This window comes from Petaurus breviceps, unplaced genomic scaffold, assembly GCF_028583685.1.
Source record: "Petaurus breviceps papuanus isolate PSGF00001 unplaced genomic scaffold, PetGlider_PUasm1.0 90752, whole genome shotgun sequence".
Taxonomy (NCBI): Eukaryota; Metazoa; Chordata; class Mammalia; order Diprotodontia; family Petauridae; genus Petaurus; species Petaurus breviceps.
In genome coordinates, this window is record NW_027187336.1 from 9,908,044 (window position 1) to 9,933,474 (window position 25,431).

General features: G+C 37.3%; 1 protein-coding gene across 11 annotated transcripts in view; it reads left to right on the forward strand.

Annotated features, from left to right (window-relative positions):
* MGAT5 (alpha-1,6-mannosylglycoprotein 6-beta-N-acetylglucosaminyltransferase) overlaps positions 1–25,431 on the forward strand; it is a 397,474-nt gene that overhangs the window by 40,409 nt on the left and 331,634 nt on the right. For 5 of the 11 annotated variants that reach the window (XM_069067800.1, XM_069067798.1, XM_069067803.1 and 2 more), the window contains one exon: positions 18,458–18,614. The exons of the other annotated variants lie outside the window; for them this stretch is intronic. The gene's annotated coding sequence lies outside the window, so the exon portion shown is untranslated. The remainder of the gene's footprint in view (positions 1–18,457; positions 18,615–25,431) is intronic. 11 annotated transcript variants of the gene reach the window in all.

A 25,431-nucleotide genomic window follows, 5' to 3' on the forward strand; every position in this document is an offset into this window, starting at 1 on the left:
TGTGTGTGTGTGTGTGTGTGTGTGTGTGTGTGTGTGTGTGTGTGTGTGTGTGTGTGTGTGTGTGTGTGTGTGTGTGTGTGTGTGTATACACACACACACATTGATGTCCTGGTTTTGTTTACTTAACATTGCAGCAGTTTATATGCTTCTTCCTGTGCTTTTCTATTCATTTGATAGTATTCATCACATTTATTGTTTACTATAATACATTAAGAATACATTACATTTACATACCTAAAACTAGTTATTCATTCTATGATTGATGGGTATCTATTTTGTTCCCAGTACTTTGTATAGCCAGTGCTGGTATAAGGATTTTGGTATATAAGGTATATGAGACCTTTTTTTTTGGTCCTTGATGGGTATATTCCTAGCAGTGGGATCTTGAGGTCAAAGGGAATGGATATTTTGGCCAATTTATTTATATTATTCCAAATTGCTTTCCCAAGTGTTTGGACCAATTCCCTTCTCCATCAGTGTATTTAGTATTTCTGTCTTTTCACAACCCCATCCTACAAAAATAACATTATTTTTATCTGTTCACAAAGCCCCAGAATTTCAGTCAGATCAAAGTTCCAAAATTCAGAGGGTAAGGAGGATTTAGAACCTGAAGTGACTGTGGAGATCATCTAGATTTCTTTTCTTTCTTTCTTTCTTTTTTTTTTTTAAAGCAATTGGGGTTAAGTAACTTGCTCAAGGTTACACAGCCAGTTATTTCTGGGTGTGGTGCTAAGTATCTTAGATCCCCAGGTCATCCCAACACTGGGGCCAGTGCTCTTACTTGCTGAGCCACCTGGCCACCCTGATCATCTAGATTTCTAGACCATTTTATGGATGAGGAAACTGAGACTCAGAAATGTTAAGCAACTTGTCCAAAGTCACCCAGCTGCTAGAGCCAGGATTTGGAACTAGGTTTTCTTGAGGTACATTGGGTTTGTAGACAAAATTTGGTGAAGTCTAATTCCTCTGAGTTCCTGGATCGTATTTTTAAGATTAAATTCAAGTTACCCAACCCCTGACACCTTGCTTTATCACCATTCATTGCAGCTACAGGACTCTGCACACCCACCCACCCCTAAGAACAGAGAAAACAAAAGGCAAATAGCTCCTTGCCTTGGTAGTTTAGGAAGGGCATCCATAGTTTGGTTATCCAGGGTTTAGCATGTGCCTGCATAAAGTAAGTGCTTAATAAATGTTTGATTGATTGAAGGACCACATTATTTCACATAATACAAGTAAACTTGCTACCTCATTGTTATTTATGCAGAAATGTCTAAGTGAGAGGTTATGCCAGTAGAAAAAAAAATATGGTAATACAATCATAGCCACAGTAGCTGTTCCCTTAGTTAAGTCTCCTGGGAAAGATTGTCAAATGACAAAAATAGTCTACAGACTGGGAAACAAACTAAAAATCCATCTGTCCCTGGGACAATTTAGTGGTGAATGTTTAGTTTAAAGATTGCTTACTGGGTTGTTACTATAGTATCCGTTTATTAAACATTGTGAGAAGGACTTCTGGTACAGTTATCTTTACCCCACTTCAGGTAGAAAAATTTGGAAGCAGGAATGTAAAAATCACACAGAGTTGCTGTTTCGGAGTTGGGAGAGTCCATAGAAATAATCTAGTTCAACAACCCTCCTTTTATACACGAGGAAAGTGAAGCCAAGAGAGGGCCTTGCTGAAGGTCATACAGATTGATACAGTAGCAAATGGAGGGGAACTGCATTCTCTGACAATATTCTTAGCTCTTTTGATTGGGTGGTTACTCCTTACTGTTTGGGATAAGAGATTATTGTGCTTTTGGTTTTGGTTTTTTAAGGGCTTAATTTTGACTGGTGTTTCAAATTCCCTGAGCAAGGATTATTGAGACTGGACTAAAGCTATATTTGGGGCTAGTGATTGATGAGGGAACTTTTGGAGGCTTTTTTTTTTCTGTTTCATTTTCTTACAAAACCTTCCTAGTTGTCCATCTTTTTCTGGTCAAGAGCTAAAAGAAGGTTATAATCTCCCCTGTGGCTCCCGGGTTGACTGGGAATTGAGTGGCACAATCTTTTACTTCCCTCTTGGTGTTCCTGGTATTCCCTCACTTTTTTTTTTTTTGGCTTTTGGAACGCAATTGGGGTTAAATAACTTGCCCAATGTTACACAGCTAGTTATTTTTTTGTGTGTGGGTGTTAAATGTCTGAGTCCAGAACTGAACTCAGGCCCTCCTGACTCCGAGGCTGGGGCTTTTCTCACTGCACCACCTTGCCGACCCATATGCCCTTACTTTAAGTCTAGACTGTGACAATTAAGGACTCTCTGTAACTTGAACAAGTCTTTTCCCCCTAACAATGTCCAAAACTTTTTGACAACAGGTGGCCCTATCTTAAATGTTCCAACCTCCCTTGGTACCTGGCACAGTGTTAGTAGACTGTAAATATTTGTTGATTGGTTTTTATTAACAAGGCAAAGAATTCTAATATGTGGAGTCTCCCCTCCTCATTTGTTTAATGGTATCTGATATTAAGAGGTTCAATTTAACAAACATTTTATTAAATACCTACTTATGAATAGCACGGTGCTAGGCACTGGAAGGAAAGAAGGAAGAAACAAAGGGAGAGACAAAAGCATCAAGGGAAGGGTGGAGAAGAGGAGGGAAAGAAATAACAATTTATTAAGTGCCTGCTCTGTTCAAGGCTCTGTTCAAAGATATTTACAAATATGACCTCATTTGATCATCACAATAGCTATGGTGCCATCATGATCCCCATTTTACTTTTGAGGAAACTGAGACAGGTTAAATGAGTTGCCCAGAGTTACACAGTTAGTAATGTCTGAGACTGGATTTGAACTAAGGTCTTCTTGGCTCCAGGCCCAGTGCTTTATCCACTGGACCCTGTTTGCCACTGAGCATAATCTCAAATTACATATTAAGGTTTGTGGTTGTAATGTTGTTTCTGTTTTCTTTGGTATTCTCTGAACTGAATATCAAAAAAACCAAAAAAAAAAAACAAAAACCAAAAAACAAAGCTCTGTTTACTGGTTTGGGGTCTGATATTCATGGCTATTACTTTTGATTTTGGTATCAGTGTCAATGGGTAACTAATTGCATGATGTTAATGAGGACACAGTTTGATTTTTGATGGTGGTTTGCTCCTTAAGCTCCAGTCAGCTGTTTCATATCATTTTGGAGCTATTGGTCTTGGTCATGAGGAACTTTTGGCAAGAGAATGTAAATGTCCAAATTCCTTATCCAAGGGCTTTAGCACTCTTACTTTATCCTATCTTTGCAGCTTAATCACTCACTCTTCCCCTATGGAAAACATGTCTATTCACTGTCCCCTAAACATGCCTCACCCTATCCTTCCTCTGGGTCTTAATAAAAAAATCACATTCACATGGTGCTTTAAGGCTTAGAAAAATGTTATTCACAAAAAACTGTGAGATAGGTGATCTGATGGTTTGAGGCAAGATTTGTCCATGTAGATATATCCTCTGTTGATGGAGATCATTGCCAATCAGTCCATGCCTTCTTCTACGCAACTCTCCCAATTTTTCTTCTATTTATTGTTCACAAAGTGTGTATGTGTTTGGAGCAGGGGGAGGAAGGGCACAGGAATGCTTCTTTTAGGTCTCTTAATATGGGATACCCATAAAGCCCAGAAGCTATCCAATGAGTACCCTCTTCTCTTCTACCCCTCCACACCCCTACCCAGAACCAGTGTGATTCTACATTGGTAATGTATTATGACCTTCTCAAGCCTGCCATTTGAGTGATCCTCAACTATGATTCCAAGGTTAAGATAATTGTGTGGTGTCATACACCTGGCATATCCAAAAGCCTTTGATTCCAAGTTCAGCATGTATTTATCTTTTTTACTCTCCCATATAGTGTCTGGTTGAGGGACTTTGCTAGAATCTCTAACCACCTCTCCTGGAAGTCTTCCTGTTCCTCTTTTTGAACTTCTATAGAGCTTGTCATATGTCATTTCCTTGGGATTTATCATATACTACTTTGTGGGGTTATGTTGATGTATATCTTTGCTTGTTTTCTTCCTGCCTTGATTGCTTTGAGGGCAGCAAACTTATCAAAATCTTTTGGATGCCACAAATCTTATTATTTCTTTTAATCTTAGAATGTCAAAGCTGAGACGAACTTGAGAATCATCTTGTTCAACCCCCTCATTTTACAGGTAGGGAAAATGAGGTTAGACAGATGAAGTGATTTGACCAAGTTTATTCTGTGGCAGAGTCCAATTGTAGAACTTAGGGCTATAGATTCCCAGTTGAGTGGATTTTATATTCATCAATTGCCATAGAGGAGTTTCCTAAAGATTCTAAACTACAAATTTGTTTAATAAATATCACTGAATGGAAAGTGTTTATGAATCCATAATAGTAAACAAATGTAGGAGCTAAATAAATGTTTAATGTCAAAGTGCAAATTATCACCTATTCCCAAGTCACTGAGCCTCCAGTGTCAATGCTGTGTATGAAAGAGGGAATATTTCAGTGTCAATCCATATGCAAGCACCTTTCCAGAAGAATGCTACTGTGAACAGTTTTTAAGGTTCTGATTACACAGTATAGTGAACACTCTTCCATAACAAATCAAAGCAAAACATTCACAGAAAATCAAGGTACAGCATTCACAAAATTACAGCTTATCACAGAAAATCACAAATAGTATTCACAAGAGCTTATCATTAAAATGGCCACATAGTTTTCACCAAAGTGGTCACAATATTTAGAACAAAGAACAATCATCTCAAAGTATAATAGTCAAAGTCTTCCACTCATGGGGCACACTAAATTAACTCAATCAGTCACTTATTCAGCAATCAATTACTAAGTATCATTAATCACTAAGTACAATCGTTAGAGAATACACAAATCCTCTACCCCTAGGTCACTAGTAAACTACAATTTCATCATTACTCAGTACCCATGGAGAGGTCTTTTCATCTTGACTTGGGGCCGGTTCTCAGATTCTCTGGATCCCCTTCCATGGTCCCAGATTCTACCTGGATTCACCAGACTGTCACCTCGGTTCAGTGGCAGACAGCTCCCAGTTCCTTGTCCAGCCCTCTGTGTAGGTCCTGCTAGAAGTTCATAGGATCCAGTCCATCTCAAATCCTTCACAATTTCTGCTCCTGGGAATTCAAGGCTCAACCAAGTTACAAAGTCCCTGCATCTTGGTCATGCTTCCTCAAGTCTTCTGCAGCTTGTTCAAAAAATCAGAATCACCTTATCGAGCCTGGGGGGAGGGGGCTCCTGGGCTTTTGGACTCCTGTTTAGAAGAAGCTCCACCACCACAAGTTCTCAGGAAATTCTGGCCTAGTTCTAGATCTCTCTTCTGTAGCTGCTCTGCCTCCAGATGAAATTCTTGTCCCAAGAAATTCTGACTGTGCCTCTCTGGGGCTGTTCTTATATACACAGCATTAGCTACTTCCTGTTTTAGCCAACCCTTTCCTGTTATGCCAGAAACAGGGGTTCATACTTTCTGTTTCTTTCACAGAGATTTGATTAGTTACTAAGTGCTAAGTACCTGCTTACTTGCCAATACAAAAAGGGGTCTTCAAATTACCATTATATTTAGATATGAAGGCAGCTGTTAAAAGAACAGCTTAAGCTTAGATTCAAGAGGTGATTACTGAGTGACCACAGGCAAGTGACTTAGCCCCATTGTGTCATCTCCTTATCTACAAAATATGGACAATAATGCTTGTACTGCTGACTTAATAGGGTTGATACAAAAGATGTAAACCTTAAGATGCTAGACAAACTATTGCTGTTATTTTTTTATCATTATAACAACAAAAAATTTGGAGGCTTCCACCTGAAACAAAGGTCTATCTGTTTAAAGTCAGTGTTCTTCCAGTGATATATGACTGAGTCTTGGAACTCTACTTCCTCCAAAGAATTGAAGTTGAGGATTACCCAAAGAGCATCGGGAGGCACATAGTAGATTTCAGCAGGATGTAACTAGAGCATCATAGATTGAGGAATAGAAGGGACCTTCAAGGTCAGCTAGTCAGTCAGTCAATGAACATTTACCTGCTACTATGTGCCAGGCACTGTTCTAAATGCTAGGGATACTAACAAAGACAAAAGACAATCCCAGCTGTCAAAGAGCTCACAGTCTAATGGGGGAAGACAACATACAAACAAGTTATAGACAGAATAAATTGGAGATGATCAACTGAGAGAAGCTAGAATTAAGTGATATCAGAAAAGGCTTCCTATAGAAGACTGGGATTTTATCTGAGACTTGAAGGAAGCCAGGCAATGTAGGAAGTGGAGATGAAGAGGGAGAGAATTCCAGATATGGGAGACAGATCCCTTCATTTTACAGTTAATTGAAGTCTAGAGAGTTTAAGTGACTTACCCAAATTCATACAATACTGAAGGTCAGAGGTAGGATTTGAACCTGGGTATTTTGTGATTCATTTGAGCACTCTTTCTGCTGTATCATATAAAAAAAGAAATTATAAAAGAGGAATGGGATGAAATATGGCATCAAAGAAATGTGTACTCCAAAAAAAAGATGTGCTGTACATCTAGCAAGAATATCTAGCAGATGGATAGACAGACTAAATTCATAATGTCAGTAGCAATAAAGACCTCCCCTTACACCCATCTAACAAACTTAGGGGAGTTTATGGATGATTGACATACAGAATGGAAGAATGGACACAGTTTAATAGGTTGGGACCTGAAGTTTCATTGGAATGTTAGAGTAACAAAGAAAGGAAAGAAGGAATGATTGGTTTTGCATGGTAAGCAGACATGGTCCTTATACATTGGGCTCCCATAACCTAAAATAGGTGGTATTGGTATTAGAAAACATACACAAGGGGCGGCCAGGTAGCACAGCGAGTAAGAGCACTGGCTCCAGTGTCAGGATGACCTGGGTATCGAATCCGGGCTCCGATACTTAGCACCACACCCAGAAATAACTGGCCGTGTAACCTTGAGCAAGTTACTTAACCCCGATTGCTTTATAAAAAAAAGAAAAAAGAAAACATACACAAATGCCATGAATATGTGCCTGAATGATGAGGATACATACTCATCTTCATTTAGTAATGTATTAAATTTCTGTAGTGCTTGAGTGTTTAAAAACCCTCTGTTTGTAAGTCATGTGAGGTGGTGAACTATAATTTTCTTCATTTTATAGATGAGGAAGCTAAGACAAAGATAGATTAAATGACTTGCCTTGGGTCAAGCAACTCCTAATTTTCTAAGATGAGAGTTGAACTGAGCTCTGTTTCCCAGAACAGTGCTTTCCTTTCTTCTCTAAAACCACCTCCCTCATATGATCCTATAATATATTGCTTGTTCTGCTCTGTAGTTATGTTCTAATTTTTGAGTTTGTGTGTAAATGTCTTATTCATACTAATGATAGCTATCATTTGTATGGTGCCTACTGCTTTCCAGGCACTATTCTAAATACTTTATAAATATCTCATTTGACCCCCACTACAACTCTACAAGGTAGGTGTTGTTATTATCCCTATTTTCCAGTTGAAGAAACTGAGGCAGACAGACATTAAGTGACTTTCCCAAGGTCACATAGCTAGTTAAGTGTCTGAGGCTAGACTTGAACTCAGATCTTCCAGACTCTAGACCCAGCACTCTCTCTACTGTACCTCCTCACTGCCCTCATCTATAGTATACTATATGCTTCTTAAGAGTAGGGCCCATGTCTTTATTCATCTTTATGCCCTCCATAGACTCTCATAGATAACAAATGGTCTTATAAATGTTCACTAAATTATGTATGGATGATATGTTGTGTTCTGTTTTATTAGTGTGGTCAGTACTTTTTTGGGGTTTGGCTTTAAAGGGAGAAATGGAAGGGAACCAACATTTATTAAGTACCTACTATGTATCAGGCACTAAGTTAAGTGATTTACAAATATTATCTCATTTGATCTTTATCATAGTCTTGGAAAGTAAGTGCTATTATACTCCCCATTTTTCAGTTGAGAAAATTCAGACAATCAGGGATTAAGTGACATGTCCAGGATCACACAGTTAGAAAGTACTTGAGGCTGGATTTGAACTGTCTTCCTGGCTCCAGGCGAAGCACTCTGTCTACTGGGTCACTGTAATAGCAAGCAACCTGACACACCCAGGATTCTTTGATCTTTGATTCAGGTTCTTTGATCTGCTTTACTGAAGGAAAGCAACCTTTTAAAGGAGTCAACAATCTTCTTTTAATTACATTCACTAGTTCAGGTCAGTGCCCTGAACATGGAGAAATTATAGGCAGGGTAAATACAAGCAGAGAAATTAGATTAGCACAAAGACTAACAGACAGGGCTCCAACTGTCTGAGTATAGCAATATTGCTATATACTTTACATACATCACTGGATCAAGGAAGGACAGACATCTGAGTAGTCAGTGGGCTCTGAACATACAGCTACTCAGAGTCTCAACCAGGAAATCAAAAGATCCTTCTCATGAACAAACCCCCAAAGCAAAATGCCAGCCTCCCAGAATATGTAACAAAGACTGAGTGCAGAGGAGCCTGAAAATCCTCATGCCCCAGCACTTAATTAGTAACTCCCCATAGCCCAGAACTCTGGGCCAAGACTCTATGTGCCCATTAAGGGGAAGAGAAGGTCTTCAAATTCCCTTAACATTACAGCCACCTAGCTTCAATTGTTATATAGGACACCTTCCAAGGATATGTTTTTGATTTTCATTTACTCTTTTATTTATTTGCTCCCACTCTGAGTAGGAACAACATTTTATATAATGTTGGTATGGATCAAGAAATGGACTTAAGTCTGTTTTTCTTTTCAATGTGGAGCAGCAGTTCCTCCCTTGACTCTTTGCTAGTAAAATCATTTAAATAAAATCTTGTCATGGGGTGTGTATACTATCCATGTGTGCATACATGGGTAAAATGACATTTCTTTTCCTCAGCCTAGGAAATGAGACTGCTGCTTAAAACTGAAGAAGGAACCTTCAAGTGTTGGTATCATTTTCTCCCAAATGGTCAAGCCATAGTGATCAGTCTATCCTACAATCTTCAGAAAACAAGATTGGGTTTTGGCTTTGTAAACTTATTTTATGCTTATATTAGGACATTTGTAGGGGATTGGCAATTTTGAAAGGAAAGGAAAAGTCATTCTAGACTTTTCAGTTTCTTTGAAAATGAGTGAGATTTCTCTATAATAACTTAAGTGAAAAAAAATAATACAGAGATGGGTATTAATACATATCCATCAGAGGAGAAATTAGTTTTCAGTAGAAATGAAGACCTTAGTATTTATAGGTTGTTAGTAGAGGATGTTTTTACACAAAATGCTGCAAATGGTATTCATGTTTTAATAGATAGTTTAGAAGGAATATTTGAAGAATGACACTTTATTAATCATATTCTTGAATTTTTTGAGGCTTCTTCCCACATAATACCTCAACTGAGAAATATCAAGCAAACTGGATTATTTTTCTTTTGTAGGGACAGTATCCCTGAATATTTTAGTAATCTTAGAACATCAAAACTGCTTCTTATTCCTGGCTGTAGCTTATATAGTAAGAACTAATGAAGCCAAAGTCATGGGCTCAGTCTCCAGGAGGGTGAATTATAAAAACTTTGTTTCAGGGCCATAGACTATTATAGCACCCTAACCCCAGCCAGCCATTAAAAGATGGTGAGATCATGACTGGTTCAACACAAAAATCTTTTCTCATTGCTGTAAAAATAACTATAAAAAGGTGGAGTGTAACTTTAGAGTGTGAAATCTTAAGGTGTAAAGGACCCCAAAGGTGCAAAGGGGTTTTTACCAGGCTGCTCTGAGGGTGTAGAAACACCTCATCTCCTAAAAGAGGAAGTACATCATATGTTCCTTTGGAAATAACCCCAAAGGATGACTATGCCTCCTAACATACCTTTTTCCTTAAGCCCCAGAGAACAGAAAACTTCCTGGCTTTTACTGGCCACATATGGAGTGACTTTATGTATGATACAATGTAGTGGGATTTGGAAAGTTGAATTGAGGTATCAGATGGGGAGAGATTAGGTCACAGAATTATATGCATTTACCTAATTCTATTTTTCATGGTTCTAGCAGTATTGTAACATCAGAGATATTACACACACACACACACACACACACACAGATGTATAGCAGCATTATGATGATGTGATAAATGTATGCATACATATACATATATGTGCATATAACCATATTTGTAGAATTTGATGTGATGTTGCATGACTGTACAGGTACAGTGTGTAGAAGGAACATCATGCTGAGCACCAAATGAATGAAAAAAGCATTTATTAAGGCTTTATTATGTACTATATACTATGCTAAACACTGGGGTTGCCAATAGAAAAAGAAAACCATCTTTACTGTCAAGGATCTCATGCTTTAATTTGGGGAGAGAATACATATAGGAGGGTTCAGCTGCAGAGCTGATGGAAAGCTCTGGAGGTCCTAAGGGCACAACAGCTGAAAGCTAGCAAAGTCCAGAAGTGCTTAGGGTGCATTGGAGTGTTTTAACCTTCAGAGGGTAGATCCTGGAGGACAGGACCAACCCATCACTACTGGGAAGAATAATGAATAGAAGACTGAAAGGAGAGACTAAACAATGAAACTTCTGTATAGTATAGCTTGCAATTTCATGACAAAATGTTCTATAACATGGACATTTTTGTGTAACTTAAGACTAGGGTGAGCCAAGACAGCTTGATACTGCAAGTTTTGGTTAAAGGAACCACAAGGAAAGGTCAGAAATTTCAAAAAAAGAGTCAGGACATGTTTTGCCAGGAGGGGAAGGAGGCTGTATTCTAGCCTCAATTTTAACAAATCTTGTGACTGTTATGTGCAGGGCACTGCTGGTGATACAGAGACAAAAAGTGGGAAAGGCAACCAATATTTGCCCTCAGAGAGATTCTTTGCATACTCTTTAGTTAGGAAAGGAAGGCCTGAGGGTGAAAAAAATGCCTGACCCCTGCATATTGAAACCCTCCACCCCACTGGTTTAAGAGATAAGACCCATGTATACCTTCTATGAGTAAGACCTTGTGTAGTTTCTGTGGAGGTCACAACAGAAGCATAACAGATGCTATTTCTCTGTCTTCAAAGAACTTATTACCTTGTTAAAAAATCAACAAGCATTTATTAACCACCTCTTTATTAAAGCACCTATTAAGCGCCTTCATTTTGGAAGAGGACCATGGCATTACGGAAATGATGAGATGACTTGCAGGAGGCTTTGATTTAAGTGAGGGAGGGCAATGCAAGGTCACCTGCCTCCCTTTCTCCTCTAGTCATCTAGGTCCAGTGGCCAGATATTAACCTTCAGGCACTTGTATCCTACTAGAGCTGGAGGTCTGAACCTTTTTTTGTGCCATGGGCCTTTGGCAGTCTGATAAAGACAATGAACCCATTCTCAGAAGAGTTTAAAATATAGTACATAAACTAAATTACATAGGCCTGCAGAAGACTCCAAAGATTATTGAAATAAAAATGCCTTTTTTCTATCCAAGTTTACAGTGTCCTTGAAATATGTCCACAGACATGTATATCTCAGGCTCAAGAAACCCTGTTACTAGACAGACACAGACAAATAAGTTCACCTCCCCTCCTCCAAACTTCCCTGTTTCTGTTAATGGCATCACCATACACTTTAGTCGCCCATGATTATAGCAAACCTTAGTCCCTCTCTGTCTTTCATCCCTCATAATAGTAGCCAACTTCTGCTGATTCTCTCTGTAACATCTTTCAAATCTGTTCCTTTTCCATCTTTGACACAACTTCCAAAGGAATATTCTAAAGCTTAGGTCTCACAAGGTTGTTTCCCTGCACAAAAGTTGCCGTGGTGCCCTTCTGTGTCTAGGATAAAATATATACTCATTCGTTTGGCAGACCTTATGTGTCACGGCCTAAATTTGAACTCATGTTCTCTTTCTCTATGTTTGGAGCTGTTTCCTTTATCTCACTGCTCAGTTCTATTTGAGATAGAAGTTTCTTCTCTGTTTTCACCCAAATTTCTAATACTTCTCAGCTTCCTAGACCTTAGCTAATTTGCTTTCTCAGATTACCCTGTACTTACTTTTTATATATTTTCTATTTACTTATATTAAGGAGTTTCCTACCTCACTTAGCATTTTAGAAAGCAAAGGATTGATAAGAGGTATTAGCAAAGTGTTAACACCTCTGGAATCCTTTATGATATATGAATTTATTTCTCTAATAATGTTAAAGAAAGCAAGTGATTGGCTGAGCATTAACCATATCCCTGGTACTTTATGGATTTAAGTCCACCAGAATTAGGGAGAACCAGGATTTGGGGAGGTGGGAAGAAGGAGATTTATCTTCTTCCTCTCTCATTCACTCTCCCCCACCCCAGGGCTGGGAGAAAAGAAAAAACACCCATAGCATCTAGCAACAAATTAACCGGCCCAGAAATTGACAACTCTGTTCAACTGAACAGTTTTTAGGGGGGTCTGGATTTAGGAGTGCTTTGTGGATGAGGTCTCCTGCTGGGAAGAGGAGGGAATATCTGCCTCCAGGCAGTTTGGTGGTATAGTGGATTAAGTGCTGGACCTGGAGGCAGGGAGATATGAGTTCAAATTTAGCCTCAAACATTTACAAGCTGTGTGAACCTGGGCAGGTCCTTTAACCTCTGACTCAGTTTCCTCAACCATAAAATGGGGAGATTAATAGCACCTACCTTGAAGGGTAATAAATTGTTTGTAAAGCACTCACCACAATGCTTAGCACAGTGAGTACTTAATAAACGCTTGTTCCTTCCTTATTCTTTCTTTTCTCCTCCTCAGCCATTATGTCTAGCAGTGGTTAAACTAGAATAAAACACCCCATCCAGCTGCTGGCAAATTTATTGAGAGAGTTTGAGCAATTGAGAGGGCAGACCTACTCTAACAGACATGGGTATAAAGAAAAGCAAGTCACTCAAGGGGGGAAGTACATTTAAGGAACAGGAATTCGGGCAGCAGAGAAGAGAGCTGCTTATTAAATCAAGAAAGAACTAGTTATGGCAATTTTAGAGTTGAACTTGAGAGGAACCTACTCTGAGAACCCAGCTCAACAACCTACCAGGCAGAGACACTGCCGCCATAGAGAGCCCTTTGAGGATCTAGGAAGGGAGAACATTTCAGTCTTGAATTACCATTTCTTTATCTAAATCCTGTATGTACCTCATTGCCATTATACTTTAAGCTTATGTTTGAGTCCATTTTTCCCAGGGATATTGTGTGTATTTGTGGGAGAGTGTCCCTAGGTTTATGGGGAAAATGTTTTCTAGTTGTCTTAGTAAATGCCTTTGCTACAAGAATTTGTTGTATTTGCTGTTAATAAGAAGTTTACTAGTGAGTATGGGGGGGTGCTTTTGAGAGACACACATATACATATATCTCTCTGTCTATATGTATGCATATCCTTTTGAAAAGGTTCTGGGTAATTCTGGATCTACTCCTGACTCTGGAGTATATATTTTTATACCTCCTCATCTACAGCCTTTTCACTCTGGAGCTGCCTCTACCCCTAGGTGCCACCTCTCCCTCCCCTCTGATGATCCTTGAGTTTTTGCCTAGGATCAACCATTTCATGAAGTGCTCAGGCCATCCAAGCTCCTTTCTCTCCTGGCTATTGTAAGTCCTATTAAACATTTGTGGAATTGAGTGTTGAATAATAAAAATGGTAACTTCAGTATATATAATCTGGAAATTTCTCCCAAGAACTAAGGTGCATCTTTTTAAACACTAGTATCTTTTTGGTGATGATCTATGATTGTGAGTTATGGAACAAAATAGTCCCCAAGGAACTGAAACTGGGCATCACTTAATGGGATGGAAAGGCCCAGCATGTGACCCAAGGTGTGAGCTGACTCCAGTATCTTATCAATGAGGAATTATGCAGGAGAGGCTCTGTCATGTGTCATTAGAGGAATGCCAAGACTGGAGAAAAAGATGAACCTACAAGATAGCCATATCCCCAAGAACTCAATGTCTTCACCATCTATTTCCTTCTCTAACATGGCAACATTAGATAAGGGGAGAATCAAGTTTACTTTTGTTCATAGATATTAACTTTTTAGTACAGAAACAACACACCCCCAAATGATTTAAGTTAATAATTCTTTGTAGACCAGGATTGGGGACCTCTTTAGTTCTTAATAATGGAGCTAGTCCAATGGCAAACCAAAGGCAAAGAACCAGAAAGGAGATGAGGGACAGAGTGATAAGAGAGTTGTGTAATATGGCAGAGGAGTAGAAGGCCCAAAACAATTGTCTCAATATCATCCATTGGTATCTCTTAGCAACTTTACCCACTAAGCAGGCTTCTAAGTTCTTGGTGAAGGAATAATTTCTGAGTGATTTGAATGTGATTTGTTCTGTGTAGTGGTGCTCTCTGTTATCAGGTGGTCAAGGCAGTAACTTGTCTGGTTTTTATTTATCCATTTTATAGTTAAGTCTTTGGGCAAGAGTAGGTAATGAGTAATGAAATGTAATGGGTAGAATGTTTATGATGCATTGTAGATATACAATAAGTACAATTTAATAAGTAACAGGTAGATTTAATCATTTAAATTTAAAGTAATTTAATAAATAATAAGCAGAAGCAAGGGAACAATTTTTAAGGGAGCATCAAGAATAGTGGAAGTAATAGAAATTGTGTTTTTTTAATCTTGAAGAGAATTTTGGTGAATATTAAATATTTATGTGTAGGAGATATTTTCTTTGAGTTTTATACTTGTACATATGATGCTGGTTGCTACTGTTGAAGATGATGATCATACTATATCTACTTGATCTTTGACCTTTTCATTCTCTCATCTGTAAAATGGGCATAGTTCCCACTCTCTACTTTTGAGGATTGTTCTGGGGAAAATGCTTTATATAAGCCTTAAAGTGTTTTATAAATGATATTTATTATGAATTATAAATTTATATACCCTTATTATGGATTATAAATTTATGATATATATCCTCCTTGATCATCTTGCTACCTTGCCAAATAGACAAAATTTCAGTTCCTGCTTTGGAAGAACTAAAATTTTAAATCAGATGTGAAGACTTACTTGCACAATAAAATCTTTATATCATTAGAGAGGAAAAGAAAGACAACTTTGAAGTTAGTAAGAACTCCATTGGTTCAAATCCTGCCCCTGACACCTAGCTATATGACTATGGGTAAATGATTTAATTATATGATGTTACATGCTCCATTAGGGAAAACTCCATTAGTTTTATGTTTTTTTAAAAAATCGATCCCTTTTGTTTTTGATACCATAGTCCTTTCTAAATATGACTTTTCCAGCTCCTAACCCCAGCAAGCCTTCCCTTGTGTCAACCATTTAAAAAGGAAAAAAAAACTTCAACAAAAGCAACAAGGATTGAGTCTGACTGTGTATTCAATATTTCAAACTCAGTTTCCTATGAAGTGCATTTTCTTAAATCTTATCTGAAGTCATAATGTAGCTTTTTGTTTCTGTTCTTAACCATAATTTTTTAGCTGCATGCATTATTTTTCTAGTTCTCTTAATTCTTAATCAGTTATAAACTGTTAGTTACAGTATTTAGTTGCTGGTTTTCATTGATGGTGGAAATTTCCATGCTGCCAACTCCTTGTGTCAATAAAGTCATTGATCCAGACTTCCAGAAATGAAGTCACCGAAGTCTGCTCCTTGACACTCCACCCTGAGGTGCTCTTGGTAGTCACTTTATTGTGTTGTAAAATGAGAGGCTTACTACTTTGGGGACAGAGTGTTGTGGTGACTGTAGATGGTTATTTGGCTTGTTGGACTTTGGAAGGGCTTCACCCTTGAGATAAAGAGAAGAAAACGTAATGTACAAAGGGCATAAGAATCAGCCATCACAGACCTTTGCTCGACATTCACTCTATTCATCTGTTCCTTCATTTTGTGACTTTCCAGTCACTTTTAGAATAGCTGCTGAAGGATTGCTTTACTGAGCCGACTACTCATCTTGTTGGAAAGAAGACTGGTGCTGTAAGGCGGGTGAGCTGCATTGAATTAGGTAGAGTTTGGAGAGACAGGAGAAGGAAAGGTTTTTTTTTTTTTAATTTAAATTCATACTATTTCCGAGAAGTATGCAGAATCAGAAATACCTTTACTCCTATATTATTTAATAGTGATAATGATATGCAGAATCAGAAATACCTTTACTCCTATATTATTTAATACTGATAATGATAATAATAGTAATAGCAGCTCACATTTATAATGTTTTGCATACTATCTCATCTGATGTTACAACAACCCTGTAAGGTAGGTGTGATTATTATCCTCATCTTACCTTTAAGAAAATTCAGAGAACTTTCAGAGAAGTGACATGGTCATGGGCATATTGCTCTGTTTAGGTCTAAATCTTAGAAAATGTGTAATTAGCAAATAGATTGGAATCAATATGATCTGAGTACTAAAGCATCAGCTCTGCCATATGTCATCTGTATGACTTTGAGTATGCCCTAGTTAGATGAGAGACTTAAACTATGTAGTAATGATAGCTTACCAGAAGATCACTGTGAGCAACTGTAGGTTGAACAAATATAAATATCCTCACTTTACACATGAGGAAAATGAGGCTGAGAATGGTTAAGTGACTTGCCCAGGGTCACACAGCTAGCATGTGTTTAAGGCATAAACTTTTTGGTCTTAGGACCTCTTTACACTCTTAAGTTATTGAGGACCCCAAAGAACTTTTGCATATTTACCATACTAGAAATTAAAACTGAGAATGTTAAATATTCTCAACTTTTCAATATTGAAATATTTACTAATACATTAAAAATAATGCTAAGCCAATTATATATTAACAAAATAACATTATAATGAAAAGTAATTATATATTTCAAAACAAGAAAAAGTTGGAAAAGTGGCATTGTTTTATATTTTTTTGTAAATCTCTTTAATGTCTGACTTAATAGAAGACAGATTTTCATATCTGCTTCTGTGTTCAAATATGTGTGTGTGTGTGTGTGTGTGTGTGTGTGTATTTGTTGGAGTGTATAAAGAGAATCTGGCCTTATGTAAATATATAGTTGGAAAGGGGAATATTTTAATAAGCAAATGATTGCTCAGTTTTTAGTTAGTTTTGACCTTGCTGACCCCCTGAAAAGAGCATCTGGGGACCATATTTTGAAAACTGATGTTCTCTAAGGCAAGAATCAAGCCTGAATCTTCGGACTCCCAGATCCCTCCACAATGTTGGCATGGAGTCACTGAGCTGACTTCAGATTAGGAAGCTCTAGTGCTTAAAATAGATGATTTTTAAGGTTATACTTCTCTCTAGCATTCTATGATTTAAATAATATTGGAAATATTTGGCCTATCTCTGGTATATTGCTGGAGTTAACATTAAACATATAAGACAGGATTCTCTCTCCTAACTGGGGAGGCAAGACTAATACCATGACACAAGACAGTGAGCAGTAGAGATGGAGACTAGACCCGAGATTTTACAGGTGCAGGGAACCCCTTTGGTGAGCCACTTCCTCTATCAAATGTCTCTAGAGCACTAAGAGGTTAATAATCCAGGTTCACACAGTTAATATGTATCAGGCAGCACTTGAACCTAGTAGGTATTACTGGAGCTTTGGCCCACAGGCACGCTGCCTTTATGCACTATGGCCACAATATGGTGCTAAAATTATATAAACTTATAAAATTCTAAGTACTAATAGGAATTCAAAGGAGGGGTAGTGATAGTGGTAGATGGAGGATAATGTGAAAGTTACCATAGTTTAGGTAGCTGATATGTATTTAAGACCTGTGTGCAAAGTGAGAAATAGAAAACATCACCTTTGAAATGTTGTCCCTCATTTCTGTCTCCTGCCCTCCCTGGCTTTCTCCAAGTCCCAGATAAAATCCCACTTCCTACAATAAACCTTTCTCCATCCTCCTTAATGTTAACACCTTCCCTTTGTTGATTATCTTCAATTCATCCTGTGTAGATCTTGTTTGTACATAATTGTCTATATGTTGTCTCCCCCAGTAAAATGTGAGCTCCTTAAGCATAGTGCTAGACACAGAGTAGGCACTTAATAAATGCTTGTTGACTGACTGGAGACAGGGCTCTAGCTAGCATGGATGAACAAAATCCAGAGATAAATCAGGGAACTTCCACTTAGAAATGTTATTGTCTGCCTGCTTTGTTTTCATTGTGTAGCTGAAGATCACGCTAGCTCTTTCTGCCTGCTGTATCATTTTGTTGAATCATTGAGTTTTCAGTCCATTAAAACCCTCAAATCTTTCCCACCTGAACTTCTTTCTAGACTCCCCCTCCTCCATTTTCCCTGAATAGTATGTTTTTTGAATGCAAGTGGAAGACTATATGTGTATCTGTATTAAATTATTGTTTATTTCTATAAATGAAAAACCCAAAAAACTTTACCTTTCCCCAGAGGCCTTTAATGAACTTACCCCTAAGTAGTCAGAATGATTGATAAACTCACCTTCTCTGCAGGTGCTAAAATGCAGTGAGTGACCAGAGAGGTAGAAGAGGAGGCGTAATTAACATAGCTGGCCAGTCCAGAAACAGAGCATGTCCACAGCACCCGAAGGACTGAGAGTTTGTTGTATATTAAACAAGTCTCTCTGTTTAGTCACTGCCAAGAGCTCAGGTAGGTATGAATAAGTAAATATGTTACTTATTCATTTCCTAGTTTCCTAGTGTTTCACCCTTGAGGTGTGTGTGGGGGGGTGGAGTGAGATTGAAACTAAAAAATAAATTACAATATTTATGTACTTAAACATCATTGTAATCTTCAGACAAATTCATGAAGTTACATGTTCAGCCCTGTTACTTCTCAGAAAGAACTGTGAATATTTCATTTTCTTTATATTGTGAGTCCCTGTTTTCTGTGCTCCTTGGGGTTAATTTAGCATCTTACCAGAATTAAAAATACTGTTCTTCAGATATAGTTATTTTTGCCAGTTCCATCTAATGTAAGTGTGAAATTATTCAGAAAAGAAAATAATGTCTTGTGTTCACAGTTCATCTGGACACTTCTGCAGCAGGTTTAAAATGGACTTATTTTGATTGGATGGATATAAATTTCATTAACGTAAAAGTTGCAAAAGACATTTGACATTTTTTCTCTATAAGCAAACCCTAATTAAAAAAAAATAGCTTCAGTTAATCCAGATGTTCTGTATCTGGTGATATGACTCTAGACACATCATGAATTTAGGGGTAGTTCCTTAGAAGAAATCATATAATTGCAGAAATTGTTAAAAATGTCTTTTTAAATGCCACCTAGATAAATTAGAATGAGCCAGATGGTAGATGTATATTTGTTTTTAGTCTGTTTAAATAGGTTTGCCCAAATACCTACAGTTTTGATCTCTGTTTACAATAAACCAATTTGGAGCCTAGGTTCCATGTTTCCTTGTTATGACATGTGGTATGATTGGTTTCAAAGGAATACATTATTGTGAGCACATTATGAAAAAGAATAGAGTAATATAATTATAACCAACTCTGGTAAGAGCTCTTGCTGCATTTGACAAAGGATACAGCTTTTGTTGCTGAAGTGTTTCTGTAATTACATCAGAAATGACACTCAACATTAACCTTACTTTGGGGGAGGGGAATCCTCAATATTTGAGTGAGCCCATAAAGTAGTGAATGAATCATAGCCTCTTTATGAAGAAATAAAAATAGAAAAGAACAGTTGACATCATCTGCAGCAAGTTTTTAAGGAATTAAAAATTCAAGTCTATTTTAAGGAACAGATAACATTTAAAGGAATGAGACCTCACCTGCAAATTACTAACTTCAGCAAATGGACCTTTGATGAAAAGGGGAAAGGACTTACTATAATCCAAGACTAGGTCAAAAAGTGGGTTAATGGAGTTCATTCACAGCAACTGATGAATACCACAGTAATTTTCTGGAAGCACCAGATTCTCATAGATATTTGTGGGAACACTGTAAAAATTGATTGGGTAGGACTCATTGTGACTTTATGTATCCTTAGTTAAAGTTGGTCATTCTACAAGTTGCCTGGTACCTGGATAAATTTCAGTACTGGTGCTTTTCTTCCTTTTCTGGGATGTTGATACATTTTGTTAATAGAAATTACTTCCTCCAGAAGCTTCAAGCTCACAAATCTTGGTGGCAGTAACAGGTTTTGTTTTGTTTTGAAAATTTTTTTGATTCTTAAAAAAATGCCAATCATTTCTCAATAATCCTTTCCCAAGTAGAACTCTTCCTTGAAACAATGAGCTACATAAGCAAAACAGAAGCATTAATCATATCCAACAGTATATACACCTCATTCCACATCTGTAGCCTTTACACTTCTGAACCCAAAGAAAGGAAGTGTATTTCAGTCCAGGTCCTATGGAGTTAGGACTGGTAATTGCATTTATTTGAATTCAGTGAATTTCAGGGTTGTTTTTCTTTTTTTTTTAAATTCTTTTTCTTTTGTTTGGTTATTTTGTACTTGACAAACAGTAATTAAAACGAACAAAGTACAGTATTCAAAGAACAGAAAAAGAAGATTAAATATGAAGCCATGAGCCTATTACAAACTGCTTGCCTTATTAAAATAAAAAAAGCAAATAAGAAAATCATTCTAGATTTAAAGCTGGCCTGCTTGTCTGTATTTTTAACCAAATTTCCTTTTGCTGTAGACACCATTCTAGTCATTTTAAGAAATGCCTCAAGGAACCTTTCTTTTCTTTTTTTTGACATCATTGTCACTTGACCCCTCCTGCCCCTCACAAATCTCCTTCAAATTAAAAGAAAAAATTTCCCTATGTGACAGTCATGCAAAACAAATCCACACATTGGCCATGTCCAAAAATACTTATCCCATTTTGTATCTCAATGTCGATTGCCCTTGAGTTACTATCATCATTGTGCATATTGTTCTCTTGGTTCTGTTTTATATTCAACCAGTTCAAAAAAGTCTTCTAGAGTTTCCTTATTTCCTCATGTGCATTACTACTTCTACCTCAATACTGTTCCATTACAATTATGTACTATAACCTGTTTAATCATTTCCTATTTGAGTATGTTGGGGATTAAAATTGTCCACCCTACAATAAAAAAGACTGAGTTAGAGCTCTGAGCCATGGCACTTTATTGAAGGGTCCATGATCTTCTCTGATGAAATAGACAAGATCTTCCTCATGATTTGAGATGCCCCCTTCTTCTAGGACCTTGTTTTTATAGGATTTGATACTCAAATATGCAAAGGAGGCATGGTGAAATATAGAATGTAGTTGGTTGATAGACTTTGCTTGTGAAGGTAAAAACAAAATGACGTATCAGTGGGGGGGAGGTCACAGGTTGGGCAAAGAAATGGCCATCTCCATTGACTAAGTGGTCATAAAATGGTTACTTTTTCATGTTGGACAAGAGAGAATAGTTTTGAGGTATAAAAAGAAGTTGGGGGACTTTCCAAAGCATCAAGACATCCCACCCATGCTGGGTTTGGACATGGTATTTGAGCAAAACAGGATGGAGATATCTTTGTCAGCATTCTTGTGATTGTGCAAATGTGTTTCATAAATTAGTAGACAAGTAGTGAGCATTATGTTAAAGTTTGAGGTCTCCTGTAAGAACCTATCTATCCCTATATGATTTTTGTAAAATATCAAACTGATTAATACTGACTGGGATAAAGTAGGGGTTCAGATGAATTATTTCTCACAAGTACCCACTTTGTTTAAAAAGAAAATATTTTTTGTACTAAAGAAAATCAGAACAAAATCATCTGGAATTGTGTCTAGGTAAATATGCATTTCAAATTAAGAGTATATTAACTTGTTACAAACTAGGTTTTATCCTCTTGGCAACATGACCATAAATAGCTAATGCAATGGCTCTCATTACCTGTCACCTATACTATTACAGTAGCCTCCTAATTTGCTGCCTTGTCACATGTCTTTCCCATTTCCACTCTATCCTTCACACAACTGCTGAAGTGAATTTCCTTACCTGCAAATTTGAGCCTCTTATTCCTCTAGTTTTCTGTGGTTCCCTATTGCTTCTAGAATAAAAGACAAACTCTGTTGACTTTTAAAGTTCTTAACAACCAATCCCCAACTTCACTCTTGATTTCATTATATAAAGTACTTCTCTTCCTAAAATATGCTGCCCAGCCAAACAGGATTCCTCTGTTCCTCGTAATTCACCTCCTGTCTCCAGGCCTTTTCTAATATGACTTCATTCAAGATGAAGTGAATTTTTCCTTATCTTATCTCCCTAACTAGCTTATATTTGTTTTCTATTTATTCTACGTGTATATATTGTCCCCCTCAATAAAATGTCAGTTTCTTGAAGCAGTGATTGTTTCATTCTTTTCTGTGTATCCTCAGACCTATCACATTTCCTAAAAAGTATATATGCTTGCTGATTGATTACAAATTTTGTAGTTTTGATAAATTATTGTATCATGTGCAATACACATTGTTTAATTAACATTATATTTAAAAAAATACATCCTTTAGGCAAGAGTGAGTTGTGAGCATCTTGGTACAACTTTTCTTAACAACAACCTCTTTCCTTGGATAACAAAACATAGGAGAGAGGAGAAAGTAAGAAGAGGAAGGCTAAAAGTAACATTCTTGAGTGATTAGATGCAGGATAAATCATTGAACTTCTTAGGGAGAAAAAAAGTCACCCCAGTTTTTCTCTTCCTTCACTCAAGCCTGGTGTGTCATTTGCAAATTATCTACAATGACTTAATTAAGCACCTTATCTTCATCAGTCCCTTTCATACTAAGACTGTTAGTCACTTTTTCAGAGATCAGTTAATACCATATAGAAAACCTTTTAGGTTACCAGCCCACTAAACTTTCACCAGCTTCCTGTTTTTTTTTTCAATTACACTTAGTCACCTATGCTTAGTAAGAAATACAAGATACCTGATCTCAGCATGCTTTTTTCTTTTCTATTCTTCTTCTTTCTTCCTTTTTTTTTTATTTTGGAGGGGGAAGGACAGGGCACTTGGTTTTAAGTAATTTGCCCAAGGTTAATAAGGCTATTAAGTGTTGTGTCTGAGACAGGATTTGAACTCAGGTCCTCCTGACTCCAGGGCCAGTGCTCTATTCACTGCACCACCTAGTCACCCTTTTTTCATTTGTATTAGATGTCTTTCTTGCTCATAGGATGACCTCTTTTTAACTGATCTAATTTATTCTTCTCCCCTTTATATTTGTGCAGTATTTCTAACTTTGTGAAGCTCTCACAAATCTATTATCTCATTCTGTCCTCATTATGACATCGAGGTAGTATGGCTACCTGGTGTTATTATTCTTATTTTGATAAATGATTAAATTGAGCCCTAGAGGTTAAGTGATTTCTTGAGGGTCACATGGTTGATGACAAAGCAAGCAGTAGAATTCTGATCTTCTGATTCCTAGTCTAGTGCTCAGAGCTATAATTGACATTTTTTATGCCTTGCAAAGCCTCACAAAGCATTCCTGGGGCAAGCAGAATGAAAAATGGCCCCAGACTTAAATTAAAGACAAATTCAGTTAGAGGAAGATGGGAATTCACTCCCAGTGAGTGTGGCATCTGTTTGTAGGGGCTAGGAAGCTAATGCCTTGTGGTACCCTAGCTTCCTATTTTAAGTAACTATTCTTAATAACTAGGTTCTAGTTGATACCACAATATAGAATGAGTGTAGATGTTGGCAACTTCTAAATTTCAGCACTTTGGAATGGAGAGAATCTATTTGCCCCTGTTGTTCTGTCCTAGTTACATCTTTGCCATTAACCTTTTTTATAATACCATGACACCTTCCTATAGGTGTTGTTAATTTGATAATTCATTGTACTAGGGAGCAAAATCCTTTTATTTCCTGCATCAATTCTTGTTCACTATCAGTATTCAGTAGATGATGTTGGAAGTATTTGTACAATCCTGAAAGTCCAAGAGTAGGATAACTTGAAATGAAAAAACAAAACAGCTTGGATAGGTAGACAAAGTATTTATGGAGGACTTTGTACTATACTACAGACTGGGATACAAATAATATTAAGCAAGACTAGGCAGTTCTCCCTCTGCTTTCTTGCTTCCTTCCAGATTCAGCCCAAATCCCACCTTCTTCAAGAAGCCTTTCCTCTTGTCATCTTCCCACTAAGTCCTGCTAATGAGATTACATTTGCAATGTATGTATCTTGTATGTACATCATTGCTTACATTTTGTGTCCCCCATTAGAATGTAAATCTCCTTGAAGACAAGGATCATGATTTTAGCACTTAGAGCAATTGTACCTGGCACATAGTCATAAATTAGTAAATGCTCATTGATGATGATGATGAAGACAGCCCTTGCCCTAAAGAAGCTTACATGGGAGAGAGGGGCATGGGGAGAAAGGGAAGGTACTGGTAGTGGCATGGCTTGGAAAGCAGCATAAAGCTGACCTATCAGAGTTGGAATCCAGGTTTACCTGAGAGGGTGATGGTTTTAGTCAAGGCAGCATGGCTGGAAAGGTCAAGAAGTGCTCTAAGATTTACTCATGCACATAACTGGCTCCATACAAACAGTATTCAAATGTTAGAGTTTATTAGAGACTCCATAGAGTTCATTAGAGGTTCCTTAGAGATTATTAAGTCAATGACATTCATTTTAGAGATGGAAAAAACTGAAGGCCAGAGAAGCTCAATGACTTGTCCCAAATATATAGAATGAATTAATAGACCTGGAACTGGGAACCTGGTCTTCTCTTAGTATTGTGTACTTTCTACAATATAATGTTCTCTCATGCCAGACTACAAATTGCTGTGGTTTCTTCCTAGCATTCAGTATTTTCTCCTGTTTCTATTAATTCTGAGGTCCCTGATTTCTATACTTTTCATAGGTGGCTTGCTTTCAAATGGTTCCCTTTAGAGGTTCTCTCAGTGTTCAACAAGCATTAATCAGGTGGGAAGGGTGCTAAGGTGCTAAATGATGCTGGCATCAACTTTATCTCACAAAACCCATGTTCACATTTTATGAAACACAAAGGTCTGAAGAACATAGCTTAGAAAATTCTACTGTAGACTTTGGGAAAACATTATTTTAATAATGTTGAGTAATGGTAATAAATATTTTAATAATGTTGAATAAAGTTAATAAAACATTTTCTGCTCTAAAGTATTCAATATATAAAGATATCAAAAGTACTTATTACATGTGGTTATTTTTATTTGTGAAAATAGGTTCCTCTCTTTTTCGCCCACATTTTTCTGAATTGTTTATTCCAGAGGCATTCCAGAATCCTAGAATCCTCAGACTTAATGGGTTGTCAACATATCCCATGCCTACAAGTGTTGGATTATAGGCTTTTCAGTAGTAAAGTAAGTTGATTAAACTTGTACCAACAGGAAAAGCAATCTGGCAGAGGTTTGTAGGATAGAATGAAAGAGGAAAAGAGACTAGAGTTAGGTAGGCCAATTAGGAGACTCTTATAGTACTTAAAAGTACAGGTAATGAGGGA